The 17766-nt window shown below is 38.5% G+C and overlaps 1 long non-coding RNA gene across 1 annotated transcript in view; it reads right to left on the minus strand.

Annotated features, from left to right (window-relative positions):
* The window catches only part of LOC129736397 (uncharacterized), a 181912-nt gene that overhangs the window by 84998 nt on the left and 79148 nt on the right, over positions 1-17766 (minus strand). Inside the window, exon 2 of the long non-coding RNA XR_008732922.1 lies at positions 4030-4062. This is a non-coding gene — a long non-coding RNA (uncharacterized LOC129736397). The remainder of the gene's footprint in view (positions 1-4029; positions 4063-17766) is intronic.

A 17766-nucleotide genomic window follows, 5' to 3' on the forward strand; every position in this document is an offset into this window, starting at 1 on the left:
AAGACCATCAAGAGAGAGTCAGATCAAAGGCCAGTTTTCCAAGTGTTCTGTCTCCCATAAATGCCAGCAGCAGATACTTGGAAAAACACGTTTTTCCATGCTCTCTAGTTTTAAAAGAGAAGTGCCCAAGTAGAGTGTACAATGATGCTTTACCTGGATCCAGTAATCTATAGTTTCTAGTGGCTAAAGCTACCTGAAACAAGTTGTATCTTGATCATTATTTTATTCTGTTGAAGCAGGTGGCAAAGTGAAATGCTGGACAGAGCCAGACATCGCATTAATTCTTCTCAAAATTCGCTAGAAACATACAATACAGTATTCCTTTTAAAAACCACATTTTCCAGATCTGTGTGTTCAGATAAACCTTGTGCTGTCAAAGAATGTGTAGAGGTGTCTATTTTTACAAAAGTTGAAAAGTGCTGGTATTATACAGGATTGCCCATTTATCTTTAAAAAGGAAAAAAACCCACCGAATAATCATAAAACACAGAGGCAAAAGCCATGAATAGAAACAGTAAAGTCACTACTGAAATTGTGCAAGATATTAAAAAAGCCTGGAAGAAATGCTTCCATTTGCACAGGCTTTAAGAAGAGCGTTCTACTGAAATCCTAGCTGCCACCAAACTTACTTGTTTCCTACTTTGGCAATATAGAAAATTATATTTGTTAATACGCTCCTTTCAAAACCTCCTGTGAATAAATACTAAGAGTTAGAAAGAAAAGAAAAATCTGCTTGAGGATTAATGGGGATAACAGTTTGTGAAACTTCCAGTGACTACACCAATCCTTCCAACAGAGTACATTGACTGCCACAAAGACTGAGCTAGACACGTGTTTATAACATGCCAGCCTCACTTTAAAATCTGAGCAGGCAAAAGAAAAAAAAAGGAAAAAAAAAAAAAGAAAAACACCACAGTGTTTACCACAACAGCATAATCTGTCAGCTGCAGTTCACTTCCACAAAGGCAACTGTTGTCATCTGTCTGAAAACATGTCGCTGCTGCTCTTGCATTTCCAGAAGATGGAGCAGCTCAAAGTAGCTACACTAACAGGATTTATTAGACCACTACTCCTGATTTAGTTTCCTCACAGTATAAAACAAGCCTCCTGGTCTTCAGGCATGTTACAGTGACAGGAATAGTAGCTGACATGCTTGTCAATAACACAGAGCAAACCCGTGAGTTTTGAAACAAAACACATAAGCCTTTATAGCTCATCCAAAAGACTGATTTTGAGAGACTTCAGTGTTTTCCAATTCATTCTCTTTAGACGGGTTACAAAGGAGGACACATGACACACTTTAGACAGATCCACAAGTTCCATGGATGAAACACTGAAACATGAAATCTGCATTCTGTTAATTTATATCTCTCTCCCATATCTGGTATCTTTTGACTCTATAAAACACACACCCACATTGCCCCACACCTGTGCAAGAACATGTATGCACTGCTAAATGCACCTGGCAAAATGCCCCCAGCAAAGAGCTCTGTTTTACAGTCATTTCCTATTACACTTGGCTATACTGGTAATCCAGGACCAGACTGGTGGTTTTGAAAGGGGAGTGATGGTTACAGAAAGAATGAACCATCAAAGGACAGCGAGGACTGCAGCTGACCAATTTGACTATCAGAATTTGTGGCTAACAACAATATTTCTTTCTGCCACCTTTCTTACAGAAGATAGAAGATGGTCAGAAACTCAGTACTAGCTGCCTGTAGGCTTTTAAATAAATGGCATAAACAGCTTTAGAGGAATTCAGAAGTGGTAAGACATGAAGTCTTGTCTTCCTCTCTTCCAGGTTAGGGAGAATTATCCCCATGTACTATTTTATGAATAAGTCTCTGCTTACCATTTTGGAAATTAATATAGAAAGCCTACACCACGGCACATCTGTCCTACAATTTTGCAAATTCATCTTAAGATACTAAAGTGTACTTAGCGAATTTCAATTTTTATGAAAAGGAGGAAAAAAGGAACCTAGAGGCAAATGGTATCAGCCATTAACAAAGCTGTTCTTTGCACATATTCTCTGAACTTGCCTCAGATACAAAAAATGCAAACTACAAGCCACAGAGTATCTCATATTTCTGAAGAAAACTACAGAGAAAAGTCAGAAATTCTGATTAAAATACTGCAAAAAGTTGAAAAAAGTTTTTTTCTTTCCTAGTTTTATCAGTAATTCAATTAATTTACTATGAAACCATAGCAAAATTTATAGAATGTTCCAGAATAAAATTATATTTTTGGAGGTTTGAGTTGCTGGGTTTTCAGTTTTGATTTACACAACAGAGATGTGGAATTTGTTTTAGAATGGCCTAAAAACTAAAGTCATATCTATTGATCAACTACTTCATCACAAAATCACATATAACATTTCTGTGAACGTTCAGCGTTAGATCAGAAATTGTGCTAAACTGGCAAGGAAAAAACTCAAGATTTGAAGCTGACATTAATGTCACTGTTTTTAAAATTGAGGCAGAAAAATAACAATTAGCATTCCAGTAATACTGTGTTTGAGGGGAGAGTATGGTGATCCAGGAGACATTTAATCCTGGGGAACTTCATTTCTACTTAGCTAAAAATTGAACATTATGTTCTTGAGGACTGTTTCTACGGCAATACATATAATTATCTTTTGATTGTGAGTTTTTAGTCGTAAATGTTAAACATTTTTATTACTGATTTTATTTTTTTAATTTTTTTTTTCAAAGTCCATGTACATTTATTAAAATTTGCAAAGCTGAACAGGTATGAAAAAGCAGTAATCAAAAGAAAGGAGAATTATTGTTATAAAGCAGGCACAGCATGTAATAAAACAGAACTAATCCAATGCATAACTTTAAAGTTGGACAACCTTATCATGAAAGGAGTATTTCATGAAAGGCAAACAAACACCTGTCTTGTTTTCCTTTTCATATGAATATTTGTGCTATTATAAATTTATCAAATAAAGGACAAAGAAAATGAACAAATCAAGAATTGACTGTTTATTAAGAGAATGCAATGTCAAAACAAATCTCTGAAACAATTATTTGCCAGTTGATAAAGGAGGAGAATCAGATAATTAATGTTTAATTTACTGAGTTATTTCATTAGCTGCAAGGTCCCAAAGACTTTCACTTCCAGGATTCACCTATTAATAACTTCTCCCTCCTAAATTTAAAAACTATTAGAAGTTTAAATTGTTTTTTGAGAAACTATTCAAGATAGAAAGCTGAATGTCTTTGGGAACAGCCTAGAATCTATAATTTTATTTTTTAATTAATATACTTTGCTCCAGCATTTACATTTGCTTTTTTTGAAGTCTGTTCCTTAGAAAGACTCCAGATGGTTGATTTGCAACTAAGGTCAGCTTTCTGACATTATAAGAGCACCAATGTTAGTAAATAAACAAATTAGAGAGATTTTCCTAAATAATGGCCTACTTTAAAAATCATAATCTCATCCCCTCAGTGTTCATTTAGGTAAATTGTGGATCTCACCTTGGCATTTAATTAGTCACTTGGAAAAAACCCAAAGAAAACAAACCACCAAACACCTTAATGTGGGTATCTATTTGCACTGCGTTACACTTATTGCTTAATTATCTTTATTCCAGAAGCAATATTTATTCACTTTACCTGCTAAAAATGGTAGCATCTCACAGCTCTCTGTAAATATAGTATTAAATATAAAAACACATTCTTATTTCCCTTTTATGTCCAATCTCTTTGTTTTCCATCCTCAAACCGATCTCTTTAAATATCTGTTCACACTCTCTCACCCCAAATTAGTTTGACAAACATACAAAAGAATAAGTAGTAAATATTTCAATTTTTTCTCTAATTGAATATTTATCCTTTAAGGTATTTCTTGCCTGGAGCATGTACTGTGCTTTACTCCACTTAATTAAATTCATTTTTGGTATCTAATATAGGGAAGAATATCTTTCATTGGTGCTCATCATTTGCACACTATTTCCAATTTATTGTACATGTGTTTCATCTCTAGCTGTTTTGAAAAATATTAGTAGGAAAATAAGCTCACCTTCAGGCTCCCCACAGAGTGTACACTGTGACTCTGCAAAGAAAAAGATATAAATTATAATTTCTTGATTTTAAAATCTGTCATAAGTACATCAAAACATAACAAAACTTAGGAACTCAAAGATAGCATGAAAGATGCAATTCTATTTTCAGCACCTGCAAAATAACTTTCAAAAACATGTTACTGTAATATTTTTTAAAACAGAACTATATAAATGTCTTAGAACATTTATATAACTATCACCTTCATAGACTCTGAATGAATGCATACATGTAGCAGGACTTTTTGCTTTCACATGACACTTTTGTATTTGTAGATATAAAATATTGCAATGACAACAGTCACTCAAAAAGTTTAAGCCTTCTAATATTTTATTATTGGAGGTAACAAACACAGTGACAAAGTTATTACATTTCTTTCTCATAAAAGACTTCCAAGTCCTCTCAGACAAGAGGAGGAAGCCAAACAGCTTATGTAAATGTCCAGTTATACTCTGCAAAATATTCAAGTACAGAAATTATGGAAATAAAACTCCATCATAACAAAAAGATGGTCTCAAAGTACAATTGCTATTTTATTCACACACCAGTATTTGGAAGTTGGCCATCTTAAAAATTATTTTGCAGAATGTACAAATAGATACACAAATGGAGTAAATATTTTAAAGTATCCCTTGAGATTGAGCCACTTCAGGTGTTAGTATCATGCTGCAGAACAAAAATAGTATTTAGAATCCAAATACCAGAATCTGTCGAAATCATAGGGAGTGTAATCAAGTTGACTGATAATTCTAATATACTGGAAAAAGTCCTACTAGAACAAGACAGCACTGTATATTTTAAATCGCAAATCTCTAAAATCTCCATTTTAACATTCAGCTGAAAAATTACACCTCTAACAGCAACAAGGACGCTGAAACAAATATACATACATATATGCAGGCACATATTTATATAAAAATGTATACATGTGTATATAATACAAAAAACAGTTTAACATGCCTGGCGTATAAAAATCCAATTCAAAAGCTGGTTGAAATTATCTCGGACCTTGAATGACAAATAAGAGATTGGACTTCAACTGTGATCTTGGCTTGAAGGCAAGAAAGCCAGAAAGACAGAATATGAAACACATGCACTGAGTAGTGACCTTTATAGTACCACTGTGACATTGTCAGCTATTTAGAAGTACTTTCTCCATGCAGGTAAGAGGCTGTCTCACAGAAACCCATTGTTGTAATGGTACTAGACCCTACATCTTTCATTTATTTTAAAAACTTTAATATTTTTTTTACTACTGCCATAGGTTGTAGCATGCATGAGGGAAAGGAATAAGAAAAATTACATTATGATAGGTGGATTACTACTTTTAAAACAGCATAAAGTTGCATGATCAAAAGGAATTAAATTTGATGCTGTTCAGCCCCACGAAACACGTATTTGAACTGTCTATTGCTACACTCACTGGCCTCCCCAGCAGATCTGACAAACTGAAAACAGCACCCCAATAGCAAGCTTGAGAAAATAACCCAAAACTAAAAAGCATGAAAAGCCTAGTCTCAGAACACAGACGTGTTTCTTTCACTGCTGGATGAAAAACACACTTGCCACAATCTGAAGTGATGCAGAAGAAGCAGCTCAGAAGATCATTTTTCACTTTTAATTCAAAGACTTCTTGAGGTTTTACTGAGAGGGGCTGCCTGTCTGCGTGCAGTTTATTATCCTGATTGATAAGGAAGAACAAGCTGAGACCTGGTTTCTGAACTTCTGACTTTTTGCTGATCTTCTACATTCTGCTAACAACTGCTTCACTGGTTTGTTACCATCCAAGTCTGCCTGACATTTTTTTGCAGCTCTAAACACCATCCGAAGGTTCCCACTCAATAGTACATATTAGCAGCTTCCTTCTTTTCCTCACTAACATAAATGAGTGCCGATATTGTAAATCTGTAGCAGGGTAGATAACCACAAGAGTTATTTTGCAGTTAGACTATGACTGGTGCCAGAAAGTTGTCCAAAAGTTAGCTAGGTGTCAGCAGTACCCTTGCCAGACCACAGGTTTTTTGGACTTCTTTCAGGTGTTTAAGGTCCCATGTTTATGGGCAAGCCAGGTGTTTCTTACCCTACTTCAGCATGCCTGGGAAGAGTTCATGGGGGAATTTTGTTTTAATTCATCAATGTATGCCTTTCAGAGACTGGGAATCATTTCAAACTAGCAGCAGCACCTCTTCCTTCTACTCTGGTAAGAAGCAGACTTAATGGATGTGGATGATTCACCAGTAAGCCTCTGTTTATGAACTTCCCCACTATAGTTTGCTACTGTGGGGGAGGACTAGATACCCTTTTTGTTGTGCTTGACACATACAGATCGAGTGACAAATAAAACTACCACTACTTCTACCAGACACATGAACAACATGACAGGGAGGTTGCATGGAGCACTGTTTTCCCTGAAGACTCTCTTGTGTATGTGTGTTGTGTGAAAGAGGGAGAGGAAAAAAAGTAATTCAGTCTGTTTAGATCTGTACATTCTATGGTTATTGTTGAGAGATTACATGTCCTAAGTTTCCAAGACTAAAATAATATAAAACATACACATCACACTGAAGTACTTGTAGTTTTACATTATATAGAAATACAGAAACCTTAAAATCATGTAAAGAAGCTATGCCTGGAAACATTAACTTCTCTGCAAAGAAGTTTCTGTATCTTGGTAGAAAAAAAAAATCTTACTGGAAGATAGCTAAATACTAAATACCTGTACTAATTTGGAAATTCTCTAATTTCAATTTCAGTTCTGGGGTGACATGACAGCAATGAAGGACAAGACAACAGTATAAAAAGTTACCACTCCATCATTGTTTAGGCTGAAATGCTGACCTAAAGTTCGGTATCTCAACACAAATATTCAAAATCTAAACTAGTATTAAAAGATATACCAATTACTGGAAAGAAACAGCCACCTAACCTGCCTTAGAAACCTATGTTAGCATCAGATAAATCAGTAAATTGCTTTCTGTAAGCACCCATACCTTTGTGTTGTAAGAGGTCTTAGACTTAGGCTACTTTTTCACAATAACATTCATGGCAAGAGAGAAATGCTCATTGTAAGTGACCTCTGGAGGTCATCTAATTCAGCCCCCCACTGAGTTCAGCTCAGCCAAGGCTTTGATAGCCAAGTTCTGAAAGCCACAAGGATGGAGATTCCACAACCTCAGCAGGCTGCCTGCTCCAGTGCTCCATCAGCCTCATGGGGTCCTACCTGAATCTCTCAGTCTGCACTTTGTAGTCATTCTTCCTTGGTATATCACCCAGCACCACCAAAAAGACATTGGCTCCACCCTGTCTGTAACTGTCCTCCAGATAGTTGTAGTCCACTATGGACATTCACCTCAATACACTAAATAAATCCAGCTCCTTCAACTACCAGAGGGGTCCCATTTTCTCCCTATGCTTCTATAAGCAGCACGCCCCAACTGCTGGACACTGTATTCCAGGTGTAGCCTCACATACACCAGAGGGAAACAACAACCACCTCAATTTACTGATCATACCTGGCATAGCCTAGCACATGGTTTGCTGATTTGCAATGATAACACTGTTGACCATACGTTGAGAACATATGTTGACCCGTATGCAACTTGGTATTCACTTTCCTTCAGAAAAAAATAATAACAAAATTTAATAATAAAATTAAGTCTTTATAAGACCAGTCCCTTGATCCAAGTCTCCTGCCAATTATAACGATGAATGTAAGGCACAAGGGAAGAGGAAACGCATGGCCCAAGGCAGGTAAGCCAAGGCTGCTCTTTTCAGGACTGGGCAGCCTGTAGATTGGCTTAAGAGAATCATGAAATCTCAGCCTCTGAGAAGTGACTTTCACATGCCTACGCTGGATGAAATTATGTCTAAAGTGAAAGCACTTAAGCTACTGTGCATTGTGATCGAATAGGAGCAGCAACATTACCACACTTCACACAAAGATATTTCTTAAGCCTCTCCTCACAATCCCTAGTAAAGGATTATGCCACTACATACCCGATTTAAGTATCATAGTGATACTTTCACAGGAGGTATTCTTTCTTTTTAATATGTTGCTAAGCAGCTGCTCTTAACAAAGATGTTCATTCTTGCAAACACTCACACATGTGAGCAATTTTTTTTTTTTTCCATTGTCTCTCAATAGTAAAATGACTAAGATGGCCAAGTGTTCACAGATTTGGGAACCAATAAATCAACAGAAAAAGGAAAACCTGTATTTATATTATGAATCTTACTCTATCATTTTGAATTTGTCTAGCCAACAGAGACAATCTTCCCAGATACAAGAACTTGCTGACAAAACAGGACATAGGATTTTTTTAAGAAATAAATTTATCACAAAGACACCAGTTCTTCCTCCCACCCCCCCATTATATAACATTTAAATAGTTTTTCTTGTTTAACCTAAAATATAAGTAAACCCCAAAATAATAAACCCAGACATGTAAATGCCAATGTTCTTTGTCCAAAAAGCTGAGTTCAAATTCAATTTTAAATTAGAATGAAGATAAAGCATTCTGCTAAACACGTTCACCTTTCCTTGCTTTGTATATCCTTTTCTTGTATGGCTGGTTCAAGTACAATAAAATCCAGAACTACAATAAAGAACTACATACAATAAAGAAAACAATATATGGGCCAGATGGAAGATACAAAGTAGCCATTACAAATAAATTACAACTCAAAATACATGCTAGCTATATAACATAGCAAGACTAAGACAACACAGTATTAGTAGTATTTTAAATCAATTTAGAGAAAATAGTAGATGGTATCTAACAGCTTTATTAACTACACTTCAAAGTACTTCATGCTCTCAACAGGGTTTTACCCAGATTATGGAGTCCAACCTGGATGAGTTTTGACTGAGATATATGGAAGCTGACAGTGTGACACGAAATAATAATGCAAAGGTGAGAAGCTGTGCTGGAGATAACTTGTCACCTCAGCACCGCATCCAGAAAATGGATGCGCTCAACCCTTCTGACTATCCCTTGAAAAATACGACACACCCAGTTTTGTATCCCCACTTACAGACATGTATGTTCTCTATTGCTTATATTTCTCTTCCCTCCTCACCCTCCACTCCCAAATCTATGTACTGAATGGCCAAGAAAAGATACACCCATTATATAATTACTGAATATCACTTCTTATTTGAATCCAGTATTCAGTGCATCAGAGGAAAACTGGAAATCAATTTTGTTTCAGAGGAATGTGGTTGGCTTCTCAGAAAACAGTTCTTGTTTTGCTTCTTTTTTCTTTCACTTATGCAAAATAAGACTAATTTAAAAAGCGATGAAAAATTACAAGTTCCAGTGAGGAAATTTAGCAGATAGTGCTTTAGATTTTGGTTCTAATGGCAGGAAGCACAACTGTTTCTGACGCTATTTCATAAATGTCTTTATATCATTTTCCTGATGCCAACGAAATGGAACTGTGCGACGCTTAAAGAGACAGAGTAGTCATGCATTATATTGAAATTTAGTGCAGCTGTAAAGCAAGATATAATTTAAGGCTAAACTGTAGGACTTCTAATTTTCAGAATTTTTATCCAATATTTGTATCTAAGCAGGGCTCTAATACTGCCAAAAAAAGCTGACTGTATTATGAACTATGTTTTTCATTCTCTCTTTTCATGTCTATTTTTTCTCCTACACCTTTTGTCTTTAGCTTTTTCTTCCCATTGATGTCCTTGCACAATACCATCAGCTGAAACATCAGTGTGACAGACGTACAGGATAAACTGCAAGATCTTATCAAGTCCACCAAGATCCTCCCATTCACAGTCCTCTCTGTTCCACACTGATGCTAGAACAAATCCTGTGGACATCTCCTGCTCTGTGTTCAGTCATCCATGTAGGCAAGGCATTGAGAGACACCTACAAAAAACAACTAGCTTTTTCCTCTGCAAAGCACATTTGAGCTGTACCTAATTTTTTTTATTTTTTTCTAAAAAAACAAAACAAAACAAAAACACAACTTCTGATGATAGGGAATACAACCTTCTTAAGGTAAATTATCCTGGTAGCTAAATTATCTTAGCAATTGAAGAAATTTCTCTCACATAGCCCAAACAGTCATTGCTTTCAACTAAGCAGATGGAAAATACAATTTTTAATACACTTAGAAAAAATAATAATATTTAATTCAGATATTCCTTCAGGTCTTGCTTTTTTTTTTTCCCCTCTAAATCTTTAGTTTTTTCTCACAGTTGTGGTTGCTAATATTCACCTCGTCTTTGCTGTTCTCCCCGAAGTCTTTCCAGCTTAGTCATATCTTAAAGTTAAAGGTGCCTCACACCGGATCTGAAGGCTTTGACTGCCAGGTAGAGCAGAATATTTGCATACTCTTACATCCTTTTTATTTTTCTAAGAATGCCATTGGCCTAGTTTTGGGCAGTACTGAGAGCTCATCTCATCCTTATAGACAGGAATTTGACTAGAAATACCTTGAGCAGTCACCATCATAAGAATGAAATTAGCCAAGGACACTTTGCTGGTCTGCCTTTGCAGTAAGAGACCTACTCTTGTAATCCACGTAAACCAAGTGAAATACCCAAAGCGTTCCAGGTGCTTCTTACAGCTTTTTGTTTGAAACTATGAAGTGGCAAAAATAATCAAAATGTCACTACACCAAAGCACTGCATTTTTTATAGTGTTTTATGCTGACAAATAGGACAACAGGAACAGAAAACAAGTATATTTGGACTCAGATATTGTTTGGGCCCATTTCCATGAACAGTTATAAAAAACAAAAATAATTTCAAATTATGTAATCAAAAAACCCCATGCAATTATACATATATATACACACATATATCTACCTATCTTGAAACCTTTTTTCTTCTCCTGAACAATAGTATTGTTGTGGTTTAACCCTAATTGGCAATTAAGCACTACACAGCTGCTCACTCCCTCTGCCCACAGTGGGGTGGGGGAGAGGATCGGAAGAGTAAAAGAGAAAAAACTCATGGGTTGAGATAAAATACAGTTTAACAGGACAGAAATAGAAAATAATATTAGTATTAATAACAACAATAATAATGCAATTGAATTGTACAAAACAAGTGATGCACAATGCAATTGCTCATGACTTGCTGACAAATGCCCAAACAGCGGCCCTGCCAGCTTTCCTCCTAGTTTATATACTGAGCATAACATCATATGGTATGGAATATCCCTTTGGCCAGTTGGGGTTAGCAGTCCCTGCTGGGTCCCTTCCTAACTTCTTGTGCCCCTCCAGCCTTCTTGCTGGCAGGGCATGAAAAGCTGCAAAGTCCTTGACTTAGTGCAAGCACTGCTCAGCAACAACTAAAACCATCAGTGTGTTATCATTATTCTGAGACTCAACCCAAAACAGAACACAATACCAGTTACTATGAAGAAAATTAACTCTATCCCAGCTGAAACCAGGACACTACCCAGCCCTTATTCTATACCATTTACATCGCCCCGAGGTCCCCCACTTTCCAACGTATCCCAATTAATCACCGCTACCTTTCCTGTCTTTTGACATATGCAAACAGGTATCATTCCCTTACTCTATGGGGCACCCCCATTAAATGTCTGTTAAGCTAATTTATTCCATAACTTTGGACTCCATCTGTCATAGTAGCTGTTCAAGGCAGGAAAGATAGAGTGTGGTATTGAATTGTTGCATGCTGAAGCCTGCTCTAGTTCCATCGCCACTGTGCTTGTCCAGTTCTATCATCAAAATTCATGCTTCATTAATTTGGGCAATTCTACTATACCATTGATATGGCATATAGCTGCCACAGTAGTGATGAAGTATGGTATTATACAGCAATTAACATCATACAATTCAAATAACCTGCTATTCTCACCCAGAATCAAACCCCCTTGAGGTACCCATTGGACTTCCCCGTGCCCTTGCATTTCCCACCATGTGCACCCAGTTCCTTGAGCAAAAGCAATCCAACCAACAGGTTTGCCTTTGTCCAAGGCAGGAACAGCCCAGACTGTCTTCCCCAATATATTCTGTACGTGCACTACAGGGGCTTTAAGCCCTTCATACGTAAAATGTGGATGTAAAAGCTGTGATTGGGCAGGGTCAGCCCAACTGGCAGATCCCCTAGTGTTGAATAACCAGGTGGCTGAGATTGTTGTGTGATCAGTGCAATCCACTTACTCCATGTAGCATCAGTTGCACGATGTGTAGAGGGGACCCCCCCCTTCAAACATCCAGCCTAGCAGTGGCAACCAGGATGCCAGGAGGAGCTACACTTCAGTACCAATCACTTCCAAAGCAGCTCAAGCCCTTTCATTAGTATCTCTTTTTCAGCTGGAGTATAGCAGGCCTCAGATCTTCTGTATCCCCTAGTCCAATGCCCTAGGGGTCAACCTCAAGGCTCCCCTGGTGCTTCCTGCCAGAGGCTCCAGCTAGGGCCATTCTCCCTGGCTGCGGTGTAGAGCACATTTTTAACATCTTGCCCTATCTGGCCCAGCCCAAGGGCTACTGTGTGAACAATCTTCTGTTTAATTTGTTCAAAGGCTTGTTGTTGCTCAGGGCCCCATTTGAAATTGTTCTTTTTCCAGTTCACTTGATAGCAAAAGATTACAATCAACTGTAATTTGGAATATGTATTCTCCAAAAACACAACACAAAGCTTGTGTTTCCTTTTTGCTAGTTGGAGGAGACATAACTGTTACTTTTTTGATTATATCCGTTGGGATCTGACAAAGTCCATTTTGCCATTTTATTCATGAAAACTGCATCTCCTGTGCCGATCTCTTGACCTTACTTTGTTTTATGACAAAACTGGCTTCGAGAAGGATTTGAACTATTTTCTTCCCTTTCTCAAAAACTTCTGCTGTATTGCCCTACATTATAATATGATCAATGTATTGCAGATGTTGTGCAGCTTCACCCTATTTCACTGCAGTCTGGATCATTCCATGACAGATGGTACAGCTGTGTTTCCACCCCCGAGGCAGTCGATTCCAGGTATACCGGACACCCCTCCAAGTGAAAGCAGACTGTGGCCTGCACTCTGCTTCCAAAGGGATTGAGAAAAATATATTTGCAACATCAGTGGTATCATACCACTCAGCTGCCTTTGAATCTGTTCATATTCAAGTTCAAGCATGTCTGGCACAGCTGCACCCAGCAGTGGCATGACTTCATTCAGGCCACAATAGTCTACTGTTAGTCTTCACCCTCCGTTAGACTTTTGTACTGGCCGTATAGGACTGCTAAAGGGTGAGCGGGTTCTGCTGATCAATCCTTGGCTCTCCGGTCACCTCATCAGCTTATGGATGGGAATCGGGAAGTCTCGGTTAGTGCAATATTGCTACCAGTTTGTTGTGGTAGTGACTGGCACCTGTTCTTTGACTGTGAGCAAGCCCACAACCAAAGGGTCCTTCAAGAGACCAGGCAAGGCAGGCAGCTGCCCAATTTCCTCTGTCTCCAAGGCAGCTATGCCAAACACCGACCCTCTCCTGAGGCAGTCTATGCCAAGGATGCATGGAACCTCTGGTCCAGTCATTTTTGACACTCATTCCCAGTTATGCTCACTTCTGCCTCCAACAGAGCCTTATACTCCTGTTGGTCTGATATGCCAGGCCATTGAATCCACACAGTTCAGTAAACCTGGTTGTCTCTTTCTTCCAGCTGGCTGAAGGCAGGGCCCCTCCAGTCTTGGTCACAGTATTCCTTACTCACTTCTTGTACATATGAATCAAAAGTCCCTTTACCAAGATCAGTAGTAAAACAAGCATTTCTAGTCCAATCGGGGAAATGCCCACTGAAGACTAGAACAAAAAATTTCCTGGAAGAACCATTCTGAGTTGCTGGACCAGTTTCTCCACAGCCAAGATGCAGGCTCGTAGGGAGGAAGAGAGACTTTCTTCATACTGTCAGAGCTGGCCAGCCAATTCCTTCCACCCTTTGTTCCTCTCCCTTATTCCAGGTCGTTACTGCCGATGAGTCTGCAGACAATACAAGTGTGCTCCACGCAAACTTTTGCCACATGGGTTGTGTGCACTGGCCTTCATCTGGGTCTTTGGATAACTGCTTGCTGTCCAGGTCATCATAAATCGCCTCCAGCACAGTTAATTCCCTCAAGTACTGGATACCTCTGTCCTTGGTGGTCCATTTACATGGGTGACATAAAATCTTCCTTGAAGGGATACTCTTCCCTCATGCCTGACAAGAGTTGCCTTCAGAAGCTGAGGACTTGTGCCCCTTTTCCCATTGTTTTGTCAATACCCCCTTCCCTAGAAAGGGATTCCAGTTGCTTGGCTTCCCTACCCTCTAATTCCAGGCTACCAGCCCTGTTAACACAGCATCGGAGCAGCCAGATGACAATGTGCTTGCCTGGACAACAGCTGAAATCGTTCCACGTATCTTGCAGCTCACTCATGGATAGGAATCACATGGTTACTGCTTCTTTTATGGGTTCTGTCTCTCCCTCCTCCTCTTCTCACGATGGCTCTGCTTCTTCATCCCTAACTAAATGAGCTGACCTTCGTACATATTTCTTCTTGTGTATAGGGGCAACTGATACTAGCATGGTTTGGTTCTCTGGTTCAGCCTGTCACAGGGGTTGGAGTAGCTGCAGTACGTGTTGCAGGGGTCAAAGAAATGGCAGTGCCTATAGCCAGGGTTGGAGTAGTTGCAGTGCCTGTCACTCTGTCATCAGATCCACAGACCTTCTCTTCTTGAGGGTACTGAATAGTGTTGAACAGGGCTCGGCAGGCATGGGCCAGGCTCCAGCACATCGCAGTGATTTGTGCCTCTCTGGAATTGCCAGGGTGACAGCATACTTTTCCCAACTATTTTACTAGCTTTTCTGGATTCTGCACTTGTTTACGGGTGAAGTTCCAAAGCATTGGAGGTGCTCCCTGTCCTAGGCACTTGCCCGTACTATCCCACATACTCTGACAATCATAACTATCCAGTTTGGGGCAGATCTCTGGGTGGTACTCTTAAATAGTTGTTTAACCTTAAACAAGACCTGGAACACATTCAAAAGAAAGGGACATGCTCGTTTGAACATCCCAAGGATATTAAAAATTCTCAAGAACTATTGTAATTAGCCTGGAGGAGAAGGGGAAGATGAAGGGAGGTGTCTCCCCCACGGATTGGGTCTCCAAGGAGAAAAAGTAAAATGTATAATTACTAATTCCAATAGATGGTTCCTGAAGTACAGAGATGACCGCAATGCTTAGTAGAAATACCAGATTAGTTACATGATCAGTAGTTCTATCATATCGTAAGCCAGCGTTACACAGTACAACAACATGATAACCTTAGCCCAGTTCCCATGAGTGATATACAGCACAGGTGATGGGATCACCATCCCTGCAAGTATTTAAAAAACATGTCGATGTGGTGCTTATGGACATGGTTTAGTGGTGGACTTGCCAGTCCTGGGTTAACAGTTGGACTTGATGATCTTAAAAGGTCTTTTCCAACATAAAATGATTCTATGAATCTAAAATTATATGATCAGGGAGCATATACTGCAAGTAAGCTACTACATGACACTATAAGAAAAGCACACCAACTCTGAGCAAATAAATCAACATTGTGGTCAGTGACTATTGAACTAACATAATGAATGCTTATAACAAATTTGTTCTAATGTGTTCCTAGTCAGATTTACTGTTATCTCAAACTGTCGTGTCCCACACTGGGTGCCAAAAAGCACTGTTGTGTTTTAAACCCAGCCAGCAACTATGCACCACACAGCTGCTCGATCACTTCCCCACTGCAGCCAAATGGGGGACAGAATTGGAAAAGTAAGAGTGCAACTGCTTGTGCATCCCCAGCCTTCTCGCTGACAGGGCATAAGATGCTGAAAAGTCCTTAACTTTGTGTAAGCACTGCTCAGCAACAACTAAAAACATCAATGTGTTATCAACATTATTCTCAGACTAAACCCAAGACACAGCGCTGTAACAGCTACTAGGGAGAAAATGAACTCTATCCCAACCAAAACCAGGACAAGCAGTAACACACAAAAAACCTACCAGCAGTCAGTTCATCATGCAGAATGTATTGAAAAACATAATAACTATTGTTTAGAGTTGCTGTGAACATTGCCAATAAACCCATTTCATCCCTCTGAAAGTACTTCTACAAGCATTTCTTGCTGAGCGTAAGAGCTACTTTCCTGCCTGCCTCTCACTGCTGGTCACTTACAGTATGACCACTCTCAAATGAGTTTCCCTTGTGTTTGCTATTTCAGCTTTCTTGAATCTTTCCTTTTAACTGAGGTATTCATAACAAAGGGCCTTTTACTGCCCAAGATCAGGCCTTGGGGTTAAGAAAAATAAATATCTATTCTCCAAAATTTTAATAGGAAAAACACAATAGAAAAACAGCTGTTTGTGAGAGACCAGCAGCTGGACTATATTGGGAAAGATAGAGCAAGGGGAATGAGTAGCTCTGAGAAGGGCGGATAATGAAAAAGCTTTAAATAAAAATAGAATACAGAATAGCCATTATTAAAATAGAATGAGCCTAAAGCAGAAAAAAAAAACCCAAAAACACCAACCTGTCAGCAAACTTTCTATCCTTCTGAACAAAGGAACTGACATCCAACCAAATGCATAAAGCAGCCACTAAGACCCCATTATTTTCCCCAGATAAAAATATAAGGTACATGCTCAAAGCAATGCCAGAACCTATTCACAGTACTTGCACATCAGATCCTTCTCCATATGGAGTTTACATATTACACATGCATTACCAAGTCAAAAGAGATTTCAGAAAAGAATTATGAGACCCAGACAATCAAATATTTTCATAGGAAAACTAAAATAACTGAAGCAATAAAAAGCAAATTATAAACCACTCAAGAAAAAAAACCCTAATGTTTCTCTTGGTGATCTAAACAGAAACACTTTCTTTTCAGAGAAGCAGTCATAAACACAGTAAGACAATTGATGTGCTTCAGCACACTTCTGATACACATTTCAAATGCACAGTATCAAAGTGGAGAGTCCAAATATCGTGAATGAGTCCAAAGACCACCAGAACGTGTTTTTAAAGAGCAAAACTACAGGTTTCCCCCCTCATTTTTACACTTGTTTTCTAGTATTTGATGTTTAAAGGTTAAAGTGAGTCACATTCCTCAGAGCTGAGGAAAAGAAACTTACCACCCCCTAATCATTGTTGCATCTTTATGAAAAACACCAAGGAGAATAAGGTTGGTGATAGAAAATTGTGAGAGCAGAGATCCATGAGAATGCTGTGAAATAAAAAAACTGAAGACAGTCTGCACCAGTCTTGCTCCAAAAATCCTCTGGAGCCAATGCAAGTGTCATTGGAGTTCAGCAGACTCAGGGTCACATCTCAACAGCATACTAATGCAAAACTAGCCAGGCTATCTATCACCATTCCTCTACTTCCTTTTTTCTCTCTCCCTTCTTTCACTTTGCTTATTTTAATAGATTTCACCAACTAACTCAGAGCCTCATAAAAACAAGTCAAAATGGTACAAATCCAAATTAAGCATGATATAACAAAGAACCAAATAGATGAATGGCAAAAAATATAGAATGGGACAGCACAGTTACAGAATAGGTCACATACTCTGCTACTCTGAAGGTTAAATTTTTTCACTCCTTTCTCCTTCTTTGCTGTCATATAGGAATTAGATTTCAAAAAACATTTAAATGGAGTGGGGAGTTGACAAACAGATTTAAGGAAGTAATTTGAAATACAA

Source organism: Falco cherrug, chromosome 6 (assembly GCF_023634085.1).
Source record: "Falco cherrug isolate bFalChe1 chromosome 6, bFalChe1.pri, whole genome shotgun sequence".
In the NCBI taxonomy this organism is placed as follows: Eukaryota; Metazoa; Chordata; class Aves; order Falconiformes; family Falconidae; genus Falco; species Falco cherrug.